The 15,798-nt window shown below is 47.5% G+C and overlaps 1 long non-coding RNA gene across 1 annotated transcript; it reads left to right on the top strand.

The window, feature by feature from the left end:
* The first annotated feature begins 4,086 nt into the window (after positions 1-4,086).
* LOC134472723 (uncharacterized) lies at positions 4,087-11,027 on the top strand. The gene is made up of 3 exons (XR_010042650.1): positions 4,087-4,588; positions 4,701-4,948; positions 10,373-11,027. It is a non-coding gene; the product is annotated as an uncharacterized LOC134472723 (long non-coding RNA).
* Positions 11,028-15,798: the final 4,771 nt, after the last annotated feature.

Genomic DNA, 15,798 nt, shown 5'->3' on the forward strand with positions numbered 1-15,798 from the left:
TGCAGAATTATCACAGAATGGCACAGAAGGAAGAGAATTTTGCCAGCTCTCTATATGTGAAGGAGAAAATTGCATCCATACTGAATCCATTCAGACTTTTTGCTTCTCTTAGTCCCTAAACGATAGTTTGCCACCTGTATGACATTTACCTTGTGTTAGGTATCACAAGAGGACAGGGTGTACTTGGATACCACGCCATCATATATAAAAAGACTTGGACAGCTTCAGATTTGAGGATGGGGCAGAGTTTCCTGGGTTAAAACCTGAAAACTGAGGGTTGGTTTTATATGAAAGGGCCAAAGTGATTATTTTGGAGTGATGGGGTGATTAGTCATTTCTTGCGTTCTTTTTATTGTTGCTACATGTTAACATTTTTACAGTGAGACTGTGTTACTAATGCTGTAGGAAGCAAAACAGAAGACATTTTAAATGTCTGGTATTGTATTAAAAATTATATGCCTTGTACATGTTCTTACCCTTTAACTATATGGATTCCACTTGGGGAATCTACTCTTAAGGGAATGATTTAAGTTACAGAATATGCTGTGATGCCAAGATGTTAATATGACATCGTTCCTAACACTGTAAAGTTGGACACAGTCTAATAACACAGGAATGATTAGAGAAGAACACATTACGTACTAAAAATCAAAGAAAGACTTTTATAATTGTGTGCGCATGAAGTCTGTAATAACAAAGAAAGCTTATAAAGTATTCTGAGTCAGAAAACATTGAATAAAATTATATCCTGACCATAGCTATGCTATTTTAAACACAAAACAATAATACACAAAAAAGAATTTGAAATACAGAGAGTGGTTGTTTTGGTTGGTGGGACTCAGGGTAATTGCTAAATATTTTTGCTTTTGTTTCTGTTTTAGGTATGTGTACAAATGGTATATGTTTTAAATTTTTTAAAAATTGTATTTTTATTAGTACATATTTGCAGGTATAAGTTGATACATGGGCATAACATATCCTAATTTTTTAATATCCCCTGCCCTTTCTTCTTTACATCTTGGTCCCTTTCCATTTACTTTTTCATACTTTCCAAATATGATTATTTATTGTTTGTGCAAATGAGAAAAAATGCACAATTGATTGAAAATGCAGGGCGCTCACACTGTGGAAACGAGGCTGATGACTGAGTTTATCTTTCTGGAGAGGCTTCTGGAGCTGGGTGGAGACAACTGATAACTACTCTCCTTATTCAAAGGCCTCCACCCTGCAGCAGGGGCTCCCCAGCCCTAAGCTACCCCTTATCAGGTGCAGGTCCTGAAGCCCAGCTCAGAATTTGGGTCTCGCCTAGGGCTTCCCGAGACCCCGGAGGGGCAGGAAGGAAGATTTCTACTGCTCACTATTTCCAGCAGGCTCCCCACCCCACCCCAGACATTCCCTGTGCAAGACACTGCCACCTCCTCCTACTGCATCCCTAAGGGTGCTTCGGTCAGCCTGGACCTTTTGCTAATGATGCGGGGTGCGAGTAGCATGCTGAGTTCCTGTGTCAGGCCAGTCTTGTTACCTAGAGCACGGCAGTGCGTCTTGTCAGCAGGAGGTGTGGACACTATGTGACGGGTACTGTTACCGTGTTTAACAGAGGAGGAAGTGAGACGCAGAGACTAAGAGATTTCCTTATAACCACAGGGCTAGGCAATGGCAGATCCAATGGACGGTTCCAAGCCCTTGCTGAGCCAGCATCTTGGTGTCAGATGCTCAGCCTGTGCTGAGCTGCAGTGCCCGGCCCTCCCTCTGCAGGTACCAGCCCACTGTGTAAACTGGCTAAATGTTTTTCTTGTCTTGATCTTTGTCTATCCCTCTTCGTCAACACTACAACCACAGCCTGGCACTTAAATGATGGCAGAAGTGAACGCCTCTCTCTGTTCCCCATAGTGTCTGAGAATGGGAAAAGCTGGGCCTGGAACATTTCTTCAAGGCACATTTCTTAGAGAACATGTTGCTATTGAACTGCTGAACGGACCCCATGATCAACCACCCCACTGCAGGGTCCTTGTGCCAAGCATGTTCCTGAGCCCACAGCACTCAATGCCCTTTGAGGCCTCAGAGTTGGCCTTCAGGACTATGAACCTTGGTTGGACCCAGACCGGGCTTCCTTTGGGACACTGGTGGCTGCCAGAAGCCCTGACCTGGTGCTCTGATTTTCTGAGCACCTGCTGAGTGTCACAGCTGGGCTGCAGCTGCTCAGGCATGAGCTCCCCACTCTGGTCTCCGGTGAGGAACACCTTGGGTAAACCGAGCTGCGCAGAGGCCTGGTCACAGCTCCCTGGGTTTCCGGAGCTGCCTTCCCTCCTGCACTGGAATCCCCGGCCCTGAGCATCCTGCCAGGAAGCCTCCCATGCTGCCCCTTACCCTTTGCTCTCCTCATTGCCTCCTCCTGGGCCTTCTCCCTTCCTGTCCACAGAAGTGTCTACCTGGCAACATCTTGGAACAGCATTTTCAAGTGAACAGACGATAAGGAAGAGAAGGAGTGCGCACTCCGAGTGCTGGTGGCCCAGATGGCACAGATCTGAATCAGGCAGGTTGCACTTCCCGCCACCTCTGGAGCAGTGTTTCGCTGCCTGCTCTGATTCGAGGGAAAAGCTTGATTTCCCTCTGGCGAGAGGATCCCAGGTTACCACCACACCCACACCCGGGTTGCAGTTAACAAAGAGGGGCCACGCTGGCTGGAAGTGGCAGGGCCACACATGCTCCCCAAAAGCTGTGTGGGAGCTCTGTCATCCAAAGCCCTGCTAAGAGCCTCCCTGGTAGCTTCACAACTCCTGGAAAACCACTAGGAGGAACAATAACCACTTTCTATAGGAGACTCAACCTCTCGTTTCTGAGTACGGCCAGAGCTGACTAGCAGGATCAGCGTTTCATTTCATAGATGGGGAAACTGAGGCTAGAAAAGAACCCTTGTGTGCACAAGGCAGTGGTTCTCAGAACTGAACTTTCTGGACTCCAAGGCTCACACCCTTCCTCCTGCCAGCTCTTCCTCAGTAAAATTGGCATCGATGTGCTTCAGTGAGTGACAAGCTGAGGTCCAGGAGGGCCAGGGTGCGCCGCAGGAGTGACACCTGGCAGAGCAGTTGCTTCAGGAGCAGAGACAACCTGCCAAACTGCCTGTCAGCCAGGGCCACCCTGCCAAAAGCCATGTTCTGGGCTCCTACACATTGGCGTCTGGTTGATGCCTGAGGTGAGATTTCGTCACCGTACCGTGCAGCTAATTGAACTCTCTGCCAGTTTTTTCTTCAGGGGTGAGAGGGGCCATCTTCCCCAGGCTCTGTCAACATACGTCGGCTTGACGGCCACCCAAGTTCCACCATGAGAGTGGCCCACACAGTTACTGTCACAGCCCTTCTTATCTCAACGGCCCAGTTGCATCTTGGTGTGCCTCCAAGTCCCCTGCACGCCTTGCTGGAGTGGGGAGCAAGCCCCACGCTTGGCAGCTGGAGGAGCCAGCTGCAGGGAGCAGCTGTGGGCTCTGTGGCCAGGGAAGTCACAGCTAGAGGGACACAGGCAAAGGTGGGCCAAGCACCCACTGGTGTCTTGGAGTTTCTGAAAGTGGTCATCTGCCACTGGGGTTCCCAGAGCACCTTCCACCATATTGCCTTGGTGATGAGATGGCTTTGCTGGTTACTTACAGATGCATGAGCCCGAGGTGCACTGGGCTGGGTCACCCCACCACTCCTCCTCACCTGTTCACCGAAGCCACTGGAACTCACAGAGCTCCTAGCTCCAGCATGGCAGCGAGGCACCGGTGCTTTGTGCTTTGCTGCATAATCTCACCATTATGTGTTCAGGCTTCTCCTGCCTCATTTTACAAATGAGGTTTAGAAAAGTTTAAAAAGAGACTAAGGTCACCCGGCTGGTAAGAGGCTGCCTGGAGCTACTATCCACCCACACCTGCACTTGTTCTTTAAAGTCTGGGGGTCACTTGAGACTTCAAAATCCACTAGACTTTTGTTCCCTGATCCAGCCCTTTCAAACAGCAGGTGTCTACAGGACCTCACTGGGGGCCTGGTCACCTCCAGAGGCACAAAGAAGACCAGGCCGTAGCCTTAACCAAATCACTTCCCTCCTCTGGGACTCAGTTTACTTATTTGCGAAAGGAAGGTGGTGTCCTAGAAGAGCACATTCAAAAATCCTACTGGTCCATGATCAATTGAGTGTACCACACTTAACAGGAAGGTGGGTAAACTGAGGCTCAGGCAGTGGGGCTGTCCTAGAAGGGAGTTGGGGCAAAGCTGGAAAAGCAAATCAAACCGTAATAGAACGGGACTCCACACCCAAGCACGAGCCCCACAGAGCGCTGGGAGAGGAGGCTCATGTACTTCCACTCCTTAGGGATCAGCCCACACCCAGTGTGTAAGTCCACTCCTCGCCCACGTGAGTTGAGACCATTGCTTGCTCCAGGCCCTTTTGCTTCCAGGTACTGCAGGGTTCTCTGAGGGCAGGGAGGCCCCAAGTGAGTCATTCCTAAACCATTTCCTTCAAACCGGAAATGGAGTTTGAGTTCGGAGAGTGACTGCGATGGGCCCCTGAGACCTGGGCTGGAGGATGGACTGACCATGGCAGCTGCCCTGGAGGGGTGAGTGATGGAGGGCAGAACCGGGGCAGAGGGGAGAGCTGGGGGTGGTTGGTGGTGGTGCATTATTTTGTTGCAAAACTCTTTTCCTCCCTGTGCTTGCAATTCTCACCAGGCTGAAGCAGTTGGCAGGTTTTGACTTCAAAGTGAAAGTTTACTTCTCCTGACCGTGTCCGGTGACAGCTGCTAACGATGCTACCTCAGAGGACTGTAGCCATTTACGGGTGCTTCACACACACTGCCTTGACTTGCACATGGCCACTGTTTGTGAATATTAAAGTGAGGCTGAGTGCACACGGCTACGTCCACTCACAGACAGGGACACTGGAAGTCAGGAGGTAACCTGCCCAGCAGGACATGGAGGTAACAGGCACATTCAAATATCGCTTCCTGCCTTTGAAGTCCAGGAGCTCCTATCTTCCCATATTTTCTTCTGTCCATCTTCCTTTGCATCCTTGACTCCTACTTCGTACCCAAAGCCATTCCACATGTAATCTTCCACTCACTCCTCCCGCTGTCCTGTTCCTCTCTCCATCAAACTCCACCTCTCCACCTGGTTGGGAGAAGAGGAGAGGAAGGTGGACTGCACTCCTTTGTGGTTCTAAGGACGTGGATTTAGCCAGGCATCTGTTACCCCAGCACTCGGGAGGCTGAGGCAGGAGGATCACTGAATTCAGGGCCAACCTGGGCTACATAGTGAGTTCAAGGCCATTCTGAATTCCATGTCTCACCTCTCAAAACAAAACAAACGAAAATGTCTATTTGTATTTCTGAGATGTTTTCAGCTTTCAGAAAGTTAAAAGAAAAAGCGTCAAGTCTTATTTCTTCCCTCTGGGGTGGAGCAGGAAGGTCTCTGCAGGCACCCCCTTAATCTCGAGACTGGCCTGCCTGGTAGGTGAAATGACATCCCAGGGAGTTCAGCAATTTACCAGTAGCGCTCAGTTTGGGAGTCACAAGCAAGATTGCTAAGCAGGCTGGCCTGTTTCTCACAGCTCTGCCCACTGGCAGGGAGGACACAATGGGACTCAAACTCTGTCCTCTCCACTGTCATCCCAGCACCCTCCTCTGTACCAGGCCACACACAGTTACAGCACCTCATCAAGAATACATTTTGGACCTTTCATAAAAGAAGGCACTCGTGAATGCAAGGTGTAAACACGGTCAGGTGGGAGCTGGAGTAGCCTAACAGAGTGCCCCGCCAGGATGTCCTTATCCCAGTCCCAGGAACCCAGAATGCAATATGAGCTCTACGTAAGGCTCTCAAGAGAGGGAGATTATCCTGGGTTAGCCCGTGGGCTCTAAAGGTAACTAAGGTCTTTGTGTATCATGATGGCTTTTGTCTCTTTCTTCAGATCAACTTATCATTTAGAAAATTTTTGGAGTCTATGTTTGCAATTCGTACTGAATATATTGCATGTGGGGTGTTGGTACAGGACGGAGTGAAGGGGCAGGGCTGTTTACTACTGCTCAGGGTGTAGTACGTTCCCGTGCGAGGCCCAGGGTCTTCAGAAAAGGGAGGCAGGAAGGTTCTGAACCAAGGGACTGGGTGTGAGGAACGCAGCAAGTGGTGGGCAGGTGGGAGGTGAGGACCCAGAGGCGAGCGTGCAGGTGACTCTGGCACAGCCCAGGAAAGCTGCCAGGCCTGTCTCCCAGAGCCTCCTCCCAAAAGCAACCTGTGGGCAGCACCTTGAATTTGGCCTGCTAGGACTGATCTCAGAGTCCGGCTTTGGGGAAGAGAATCAGTTTAGACTGTTTCAATCCACGAATGTGAGATGGTGTTTCAGAAAAGCTAAAAGAAGCAGTGTTTCTTATTTAAGAGAACACTACCTTATGCATTTAAAGGGTATTCTCTTACATATAAATAATTTATGACCATTTCCTGTACATGAAGGTCATGTTTGTTTACATTGTTTCTTGGATATTTGAATTAGAAATAATTGTAAATGACATAGTAAAGCCAAAGTGCACTAGACCAGGCTTTGCAAGTGTAACTCTGTGTTACAGGTCTGGAGCTTTTGTTAAATATTAAAGAAATAAGTTATAACAATGGTTTACATACACATTCTGCTACTTATTGATATGCCTAGGAGTATACAACGAAGACAAGGGATGCTAACAAGATTTTTAAAAAGTCAGTTAATTAGTTGCTATTTATTTCATGTTGACTTCCATTTTGATGAAGGATTATTCAGCTATAGATTTCTGTTTTGAACAGAGGTGTCTACCTAGTCACTGTTCTGTTGCTAGGATAAAATGTCTGACCTACACAATTTAAAGAAGCAAAGGCTTATTTCAGCTCATGGTTGCAGAGGCTTCAATCCATGGTCTGTTGTCTCCAAGGCAGAAATATCATAGTGCAAGGGAATGGGGGAGGCAAACTGCTCCCCAAGGTAGCTAGAAAGTAGGGTAAGAGGTAAAGAGCCAGAGAAGACGGGGCCAGGGACTAGACACAGTACCCAAGGTGAAGGCCCCTATGACTGCTTCCTTCAGGTAGGGTGCTGTCTCCCGAATACCCCATCTAATTATGACTTCGTAAATGGATTAATCCACTTGGTGAAGTTAGAGGGGTCTAGTTATCCTCTGGAAACCCTGCCTTGGGACATGTTTAGGGGACAGTTTTATATTTAAACCATAGCCACTTAATACATACATGTTTGGCAATAATGTAATTTATCCACTTCATATTTAAATAACTTGTAAATCTGAATTTTTTAATGAGGCAAACATCTTATTTCAACTAGTAGTTTTGGATCTGGACGTGTAAATGGAAACAGACTTCATGCTCTGGTTTTCATTCCTCTCCCAGGAGGTAACGTGAGTGTCAGCCTTGAAATATTTCTTAGATGTATTCGTACTTTTATAATTGTTGTTCACAAAGATGATGTTCATTACACACATTACCTTGTTGAAATTACCACTGACTATTCAAATCATAGCTTGTAACAATGACTGTGTCGGCTGTAATATTTTTGCTGATAAATACTAGCTTGAAAAGTGTAATCCCAAGTCCTAATTGGCACAGGCAAAGGTTCAAGTCTGGCGTAAACCTAGGTACTGACCCACCTACTTCTCAAAGCAGCTACCATCTGTGCCCTGGAGGTCATTGATAGTCAGCTCAGAGAGCATGGGCATCTAGACACTTAGGAGGATGTTTATAGTTCTTTTCCTGCTGGCAGGATTGACAAGATACCTGATATACACAATTTAAAGGAAGAATTTTTCTGATGCCCATAGTGGCACTCAGACACATATACAAAAAAGAAACATAAATGTGTTGGACATAGTGGTATGCACTTAAAAAGATCCCAGTACTCGAGAGGCTGAGGTGGGAGGATTGCCTTGAGTTTGAGACCAATTTGAACTACATAGGGAGACCCTATCTCAAGCAGAGAAAAAGAGAGAGAGGGAAAGAGAGGGAGAGAGAGAGAGAGAGAGAGAGAGAGAGACAGACAGACAGACAGAGACAGAGAGAGAGACAGAAACAGAGACAGAGACAGAGACAGAGATAAATATAAGATGGAGTGTAAATCATCTCCAGATTTTCATTTAGTAGCATTGACTTGGAGCTCAAAGATCAGTTGAAGACCCAGATGTGGTGGCTCATGCACTTGGAAGGCTGAAGCAGGAGGATTGCTATGAGTTCAAGGTCAGCATGAACTATATAGTGAGACTCCATCTCAAAAAAAAAAAAAAAAAAAAGACAGTTGGAGACATCAGTGACAGGAGACAATGTAAAGTTTGAACTGGCATCCAAAAGCAAGAAACTGTAGGTCAATTCAGAGAACCCTCCTCTGCCAGTGAGGGTGGATGGGGTCCCCTGAGATGCAGGTGGACCTGCCCGAAGCGGATGCTGTCAGAGTTCACCTGGGTTCCAGTTAGTGGCTTCTCTTCTCTCGCCTGACCTCTGGCAGGGCATGTGTCATCTCTGTCAGAGACACTTATGAAAGCCTTGGCTGCTACGGGCTGCAGTTTGACCCTAGGGTGCAGGCCAGTGAGGCACCCCGGTCACAGCACAGGTGCTCATCCTGCAGCTCCCACATCCTCAGGCAAACACCACCGTCTCCTGGCACTCTTGACCCCTACCTGGACTCAGTTTATTGGTTTTTGTGGAGGGAGTGGTGCTAACTTGCAATGAACCCATTTCCCAGACTCTGCCACATCACTTGGCTCAGTTCTGTTGTCTGAGCTGCTCCTGTCACCACCACCCCTGGTTTTGGGGACCCCAATACCACGCCTTATTCTGGTTTTTGCCTTCTCATATCTTGCCCTGTGCTAGGTGCACTTAAACCTCAATCCATCCACAAAGCCCCACGGAGGCTGGTGTAAGGGTGGGGTAGCAAGCCACAGAGGAAAGCCTAAGAAACTGTGAAGCAAGTATGTGTTATTTTTTCCTACTGCCCAAATTCCTGTGCCTCTTCTGTCTTCTTGCCTTGAAATCACTGCAGGGACAGGTGAGTGATGGTCTTCAAGTGCCCTCAGGATACCTCTAGAGCTGTCAGAGCTGCATGTGACATTTTAGTGGCCATGAGCCACTGATATGTCTCTGGGTTCCATTCTATTTGGGAAGGAAAAAGATCCCCAAAGCCCATTTTGCTGTGACAGTAAATGGACAGACCCATGACAGCCCTCCGGGCTGTGTGGGCCTGCAGAAAGGCCAACCGTGGGTGACAGTTTCTCGGGCTGTCGGCACTGTCATCAATGTGACATACACAGGAATAGGGCAGAGGCTGCTACCTAGCTCTGAGCTTGCTGTTGACATTGCTGAGCCGGGAGGTGTTTCTTTACTGGAAGCCGCAGGTGATAACCATCTGCTCCGACAATCAGATCCAAATGGGCCCACGTAGGAGGCAGGTAGCCTGCACTTCTGTAACTAGTAGGCAGAGGTCTTGAGAGGTCCTTTTGTCACCCTATGGGTCATATTCTCCTCTTACTAGAGGGGCACTGGCTGGGGAAGGGGGTACTGGGTTTTGAAACTGGGACCCTGGGCCACAGCGGGATGCCCCGTTGGATTGCCCAGTTTCTCTACTGTCTCTCCATGGGTGCCCAGCAAATGTATCTGCTTTATCTAGAGACATTTTTCTCACATTCTCCGTTTCTGTTTCTTTCCCCACCCCCACTTGTTTTATTTTGTTGTAGACACATTTGTCAGGCAGGCAGATCAGGGAGGTCCAAGAGATCTGCCCGCTGGGGCTGCTATCACTTGAGGACACATCTGTCCCCTGGGCTCACTCCTCCCTCACAGCTGTGTCTCTGCAGCCGGGAGATGACTGTGCATGGCAATCTGCAGAGGCACAGCTGTCTGCAGAGCCCAGCTGGTACATGGCGGGCCACCCCTGCAGGTTGTTGGGGTACCACCCTCACACCTGACACACTCGGGGCCACAGCTGCTTCCTTTCTGGCTCCTTCTTGCTGTCCTTTAGTTGTGCTGCTGTGGCTGCCTCGATGTCCTGAGTTGATTCAAAACATTTCTCTTTCACAGTCATTTTAGCTTTGGGGAAGAGCCAGAGATCACGTGGTGCCACAGCCAGAGAATAAGGGAATAAGCACACACTGTGGTGCTCTTGTAAGCCTCCATTTTCACTGGATGGCATCTGGCGGGCAGCATTAGCTGTATTTTTTGATCACACCTCGTAGAAATGCTCACAAAAGACTTCTGGAGCAGCTTCAGAAAGTGGCAGGAACTGGATAAGTGTGTTTGCAGCAAGGGGGAGTTTTCTGAGGGGGATTAATGTCACTGAGTTTTTTTACTGTAATATACTTTGAAAAATTTTAAATATACATGTATAGGTTAGCTAATGGTCAACTTGGAACACCCAGCTGAACTGAATCAGCATGGTGCTGGGTGCGGGAGGCCCACCTGAGGATTGCTGCCAACAGCATGAGAGGAGAACTGGAGGGGAAGATGGCGCTCTGCTGATTCTCCTGGAGAAGCTGTCACTCTGATTTTCCTGACATGAACTCAGCTGTTCTCATGGTTGGAGGAGCTCTGGTCCTGGCTGTCACTGAGGATGGCTGCAGTTCTTTTCAGGGGAGCTCTGGTCCTTACCTTGAGCGTAGCTTCCTGGCTCAAGTGCAGATCCCTCAGCCTGCTGGCACAGCTCCTGCATCCCACTGGCACAGACTTTCTAGCTTCTACTGCTGACCTCTGAGCCTTCCCAGGGCAGATCCTTGATACAACCTTGCATGAGACATTACCATGGGCTCTAGGTCTTCAGCTGGATTTGTGCAGGACATTGCCATGGGATCCAGGACCTCAGCTAGATCATTTGAGTCTCCACTCACTCTTTTATATTTGACTTTTTGGATGAATATTATAAAATGATCCTATAAATTATGTGTCCTGTATTATATTTTTCCATTTATAACAACAAAGTGTATTGGTGTATTGACAACAATACACCAAATATCTTCAGCATCCTTTTAATTAAAATCTGGCTTCTGTCATTTATGAATGACATTTATCTGTCCTTTATATATTTCCATGCTGTGAGAGCTCATGTCTCTGTAGTGTTGAGTAATATTCCATTGCCTGGATGTCATTAGTTCGTATTATTTTGATATATTTCATCCTTACAACAGCCTACCAATGCCAGCACTGTTTATTAAGTCAGATTTAGAAGAGAAAATTGAGGCAGTGGGAAGTTACCATCTCTCTCATAGTCACTGAGCTATGGAGTGGTAGAGCTCGGTGGTGGAACTGAATTTTCAGAGCTTATGCCTTTATTTTGAAGCCATGTGGTCTTGGGAAGGCTTCTGGAAAGGGGCTGTGTGCCTGGGTGGGTGTGAAGCCAGAGTCTGAAGTCCTGGAGAACCGTGAGGTACAGGGCATCAGCAGGAGTTCACAGTGATCAGGGCACCTCTGCCAAAGCAAGCAGGTGATTTTGTAAAACAAGTCATTATTTTGGAGAGGCACATACTGTATTTTTAAAGATAAAATGACACGATGGGCTTTGTTTGTGTCAAAATAAGCCCTGCTTGGGAAGTAATAATGAATAGTTGGAGAACAAGTGATCAGCCCTGAGCTGAATTTGCAGAAGCCAGGAGTTTGGATATACAGAGGAGCCTCCCTTTTTATGCTAAAATGTTTTAAAAGTGTTGGGAGAGAGATACATCTCAATTCAGTGCACAGTTTATAAAAACCTTTCTGGGGGAGATTCCAAGCAGGAACATTGAACACTTGAACAAATCCAACACCACTGAGGCTCTGCTACTTCTGCTTTGCCTGGCTCTTCCTAATGGCTTGTCTCAGAGCTGCCTCGTAGGTTTGGTTGCTCATGCAAGAATGTTATTTTTCATACTGAGCCTGAGAATGAACAGTAAGGGAAACAGTGGAGGTTGGAGAACAAAGACCCTTGAAAAGTTAAAAAAGAGCCAGGCAGTGGTTATTCGGAGGGCTACTGCAGAGGCTGGGTGGGAGGGGAAGGTGGCCTGCGTGGAGTCACCACTGCCCAGAGCAGAGCGGAGCTCCACAGGGAGGGGAGGGTTGGTGTGACAGAGCAGGCCTCTTTTCCCCCAGGCACATCCTTTCTCTGGGGAGACTGTTATAGGCTGGATGCAGGATGCTGCCACCCACCCGACACATCTATTTTTATAACTATGACCTAGTACTGGGTTTTGCGGAGAGAGACCTACTTTCCAGCCAGTTGAGCCCAACAGAGAGAAAACACCTCTCCCACAAAACCTCCTCGCTATCGTACTGCCGGGCCAAAGTGAGGGAAAAGCAGGCTGCTTTGCATTTCTTCTGCGACTGAATTTGCAGGAAGAATAGCAGTGTAAGATGATATACACAATCTGCTGCAAAATGGTTTGCACATTCCAAGAGACAGATTAACAACCCGCATGCCCAAAAGGTGAGGGGGCTGGGCAGCCCGTGACAAAGCAGAGGCTGGAGAAAGCTCGGAGGTGCTGGCGGAAGTGCTGGCACTCGGGTCACATGCTCCTCTCTGGCCAATGAGGTGCTAGCTTCCTTCAGCCTCTTCCTTGCCCGGTACACTGGTGATTGCTCCCAGAGTTGGTTCACTCGCTAAGACCCAAGGCAGGACTTAGGGTAACAGAAAACTGAGACGTGGCTGTGGGCACAGGCTGCTTTCTGGGTTTTGAGCAGGGCCCATTGGCTAGTTTTCCTGCTATTTCAGGTCTGCAGTGGCGGGAGAGAGCTGTCCAGACAGCTCTAGGGGCCCCCAGTTTCTCTGTGGGATCAAGAGGCTCCGGAGTGGGGAGCCTCCTGCGTACATCATGGGGACACAGCCAGCCTGGGGTGTAATCACCCCCCTGGCCTAGGTTCCGAGAAACGAGATAGGGAGGAGCAAAGCCTCGGGGGAGTTGAGCTCTTCACAAATTGTGAAGTAGAGCAGAGCTGCCTGGAGGCACTGGCTGTCCAGGCCAGTGGGCATGGAGAAAGCCAGGCCATTCTGCATGTCTCCCCCTCCCCCACAGTGTGCAGCTGAGGCAGAGACACAAGCAATTTAAGCTCTCACTGTCTCCCAAAAGGCTGAGAAACAGGAAGCAAGACTAAAAGCTGCAAAGGCTGGTTAGCCAATGTTTTGCCAATGTGGAGCCTGGTACCTAGAGCAGGCCCTACATATGGCACTCTCCTTCCCTGGGTGTGGGATCCTCCACAGCACTCCTAACTCCCCAACCTGGATGCCTCAGTCTTCTCTGGAAGAGGCCTGCTTTCCTTCTTCCAAATTGTGCCTGTGGTGGACCAAGCTAAGAATTCATTGCGTTCCCTCTGACACCTGCCCTCCAGTTTATGTGAGCTGCTTTGCCCATGAGAGAGCCAAAGAGGAGCTAAAGCCCAAGTGTGTCATCCCCCAAATGCATGATCTTATGCATTCATTTAAAACCTGCAGAAGAAAGAGTCTCTCAGTGTACTGCAGTCAAAAGGAATCTGTAAAACTGGTACCCTCTGGGACTCACCTTTAAAAGAAACACAGGTTATTGTGCAAATTTTTGGAGGAGATGTTCTAAAGGGGAGTTTGTAAAGAATCAGGAGTAATTAGCCTGACAAAGCTACTAGAGGGGACTGTAAAAGCCACCTTCAAATCAGTGAAAGGTTAGCTTGGTTCTAAAAGACAGCACTAGAACTTGGGGGGAGAAGTAACAACCTACCGGTGACTAGGCCTCCAGCCATGTGTTGCCTAACAACAAGTCAGTCACCCATGGGCCAAATAAACAGTGGTGGCCCCGCAAGAGTCTGCCACCCAGTAGTCCATCTTTGTCTTGGTTTGTGTAACATCTCCAAGGTTCAGGCAGCATTGAGGTTGCCTAGCAACATGTTTCTCAGAAGGCATCTCTGTTATTAATGGACACGTGACTGTCAGTAAGCAGTCAGGAAGACACTTAGTCAGGGCCTCTTCAGGCAGTGCCCAAGAGAGGCTGGACAGCCCGCAGGAGAAGTGACACAGCCAGCTCTTGTGGTGGGCGGATGAATGAGAAGCCTGGGTCACTCCATAATTCTCTGGGATATGAATTCTAGGCGCCACGAATTATCCAAGGATATTTCTAAAATTTCTCAGTGCCAGTTAGACTTTTTGTCTGCTTACAAAAGAGAAAAATGAATTAAAGTGAACCAGTGGGACCCAGGAATGATTTTCCTGGGTTACTTTCAGTATTTTACTTTTCGATGTCTTTGTATTCTTCTTAATTTCAGATTTCAGAAAATTTTCTTGTTTCTTTACTCATGCACCATTATATTAATGACACGGTAAACACTCCTAGTATTACAGGTGATGAAAAAAAAAACCAGGCCTGGTGATACACACTCGTAATCTCCATATCTGTGAGGCTGAGGCAGGTGAAGTGTAAGTTTGAGCCCATCCTGGGCAGCTTAGCCAGAGGCCCATCTCAACGCAGAAAATAAGGGTCTGGGATTTAGCTCAGTGATGTGAGTGACTGCCTAGAAAACACAAGGTAGTGAGTTCAATCCCCAATACCACAAAACAAACAAACAAAAACAAAAGTAGAAAAGAAAAATGATTGGGGATGAAAATGAAACCCAGTGTAAAGGCTTGGATCCAAACCTCATTATTACAAAAATAAAATAATAAATAAGTAAATTTTGCAACGTGGTTCTGGAGGAATGAACATGTAAATACAATGAAGCTGAAGGTCAAAGAAACAAACAGGAAAAAAGAAAGAAAAAACTATGCTGACTTACCACTAGAAATGGCTTTTGCTGTGGCTACAATAATTAATGCCTGCAAAAGAATAGACATCAGTTTAAAAGAAGAAAGAGTTCTAGATACAAAAAAAGTAAAGACTTCTGGACTCAAAATCAAAGAATTCACAGGTAAGCCATAGAAATACTGGGGGAAGGTACGGGTGAGACTTATGTCTCCTTTGGAGAATAAGAGGCCTTCTAAAAAATCAGAATCTGAAACGAAAGCACTCACCTGCTTTGCCATAAAACATCTCGTCAAAAACACAATGTGCGTAGAGGCCCCTGAAAGAACCAAAATCTTTACGACACAGTGGAAAAGAATTAATGTAATATTTAACAAGCTCAGAAAGACAATTGGACTGTCTCTGAAGATGACCAAGTTCACGAAGAGGAAATGAACCAAGACTAATGGTGACAGACAGTCCCCAAGACCATTGTTCATCTATTAACGGATGTTGGAGGGCTTTCTTTTGTCTTTTTGAGACAGAGTCTTGCTACGCATTTCAGGCTGGCCTTGAACTTGCTTTGTAGCCCAAGTCAGCCTTAAACTCACAGTGATCCTCCTGCCTCAGCCTCCTGGGTGCTGGAATTATAGTCGTGTACCACCACACCTGACTGGACCATGCTGGACGATGTGTTTTTGTCGAATGTAAACATTAGGGTTAGCGCCAGTTGGAGGAAGTGGACATGCTCATGACACACTCATGTACTAACACATAAGTATGCACTGATGCAGTCTTTTGGGAGCTGTGTTTGGCAATACATAGAGTTCAGAAGCCTCAAAACTTCTCTAACAAACAAAGTCCACTGAAGGGAATTGTTATAAAGAAATCATGAGGACTGTGCATCAGGTTTAGCTTGCAGAGTAATGCCGCAGTATTGCTTGTGTGTGTGACTAGAGTAAGGGGTTAGATCGACTGGACACATCCACAGAGGGGAGCTCGCTGCAGTTATTATGAAGGCTGTGGAAGAATCGCTAATCACACAGCAACATGGGCGTGGGTCACCCTGTGTACTCCTGTCACTGGTGTTGGGGTAACTGTTGGTTATT

The sequence above is a fragment of the Cavia porcellus genome, unplaced genomic scaffold, assembly GCF_034190915.1.
Source record: "Cavia porcellus strain 051 isolate PalLab524CR breed Dunkin Hartley unplaced genomic scaffold, mCavPor4.1 scaffold_24, whole genome shotgun sequence".
NCBI classification, from domain to species: domain Eukaryota; kingdom Metazoa; phylum Chordata; class Mammalia; order Rodentia; family Caviidae; genus Cavia; species Cavia porcellus.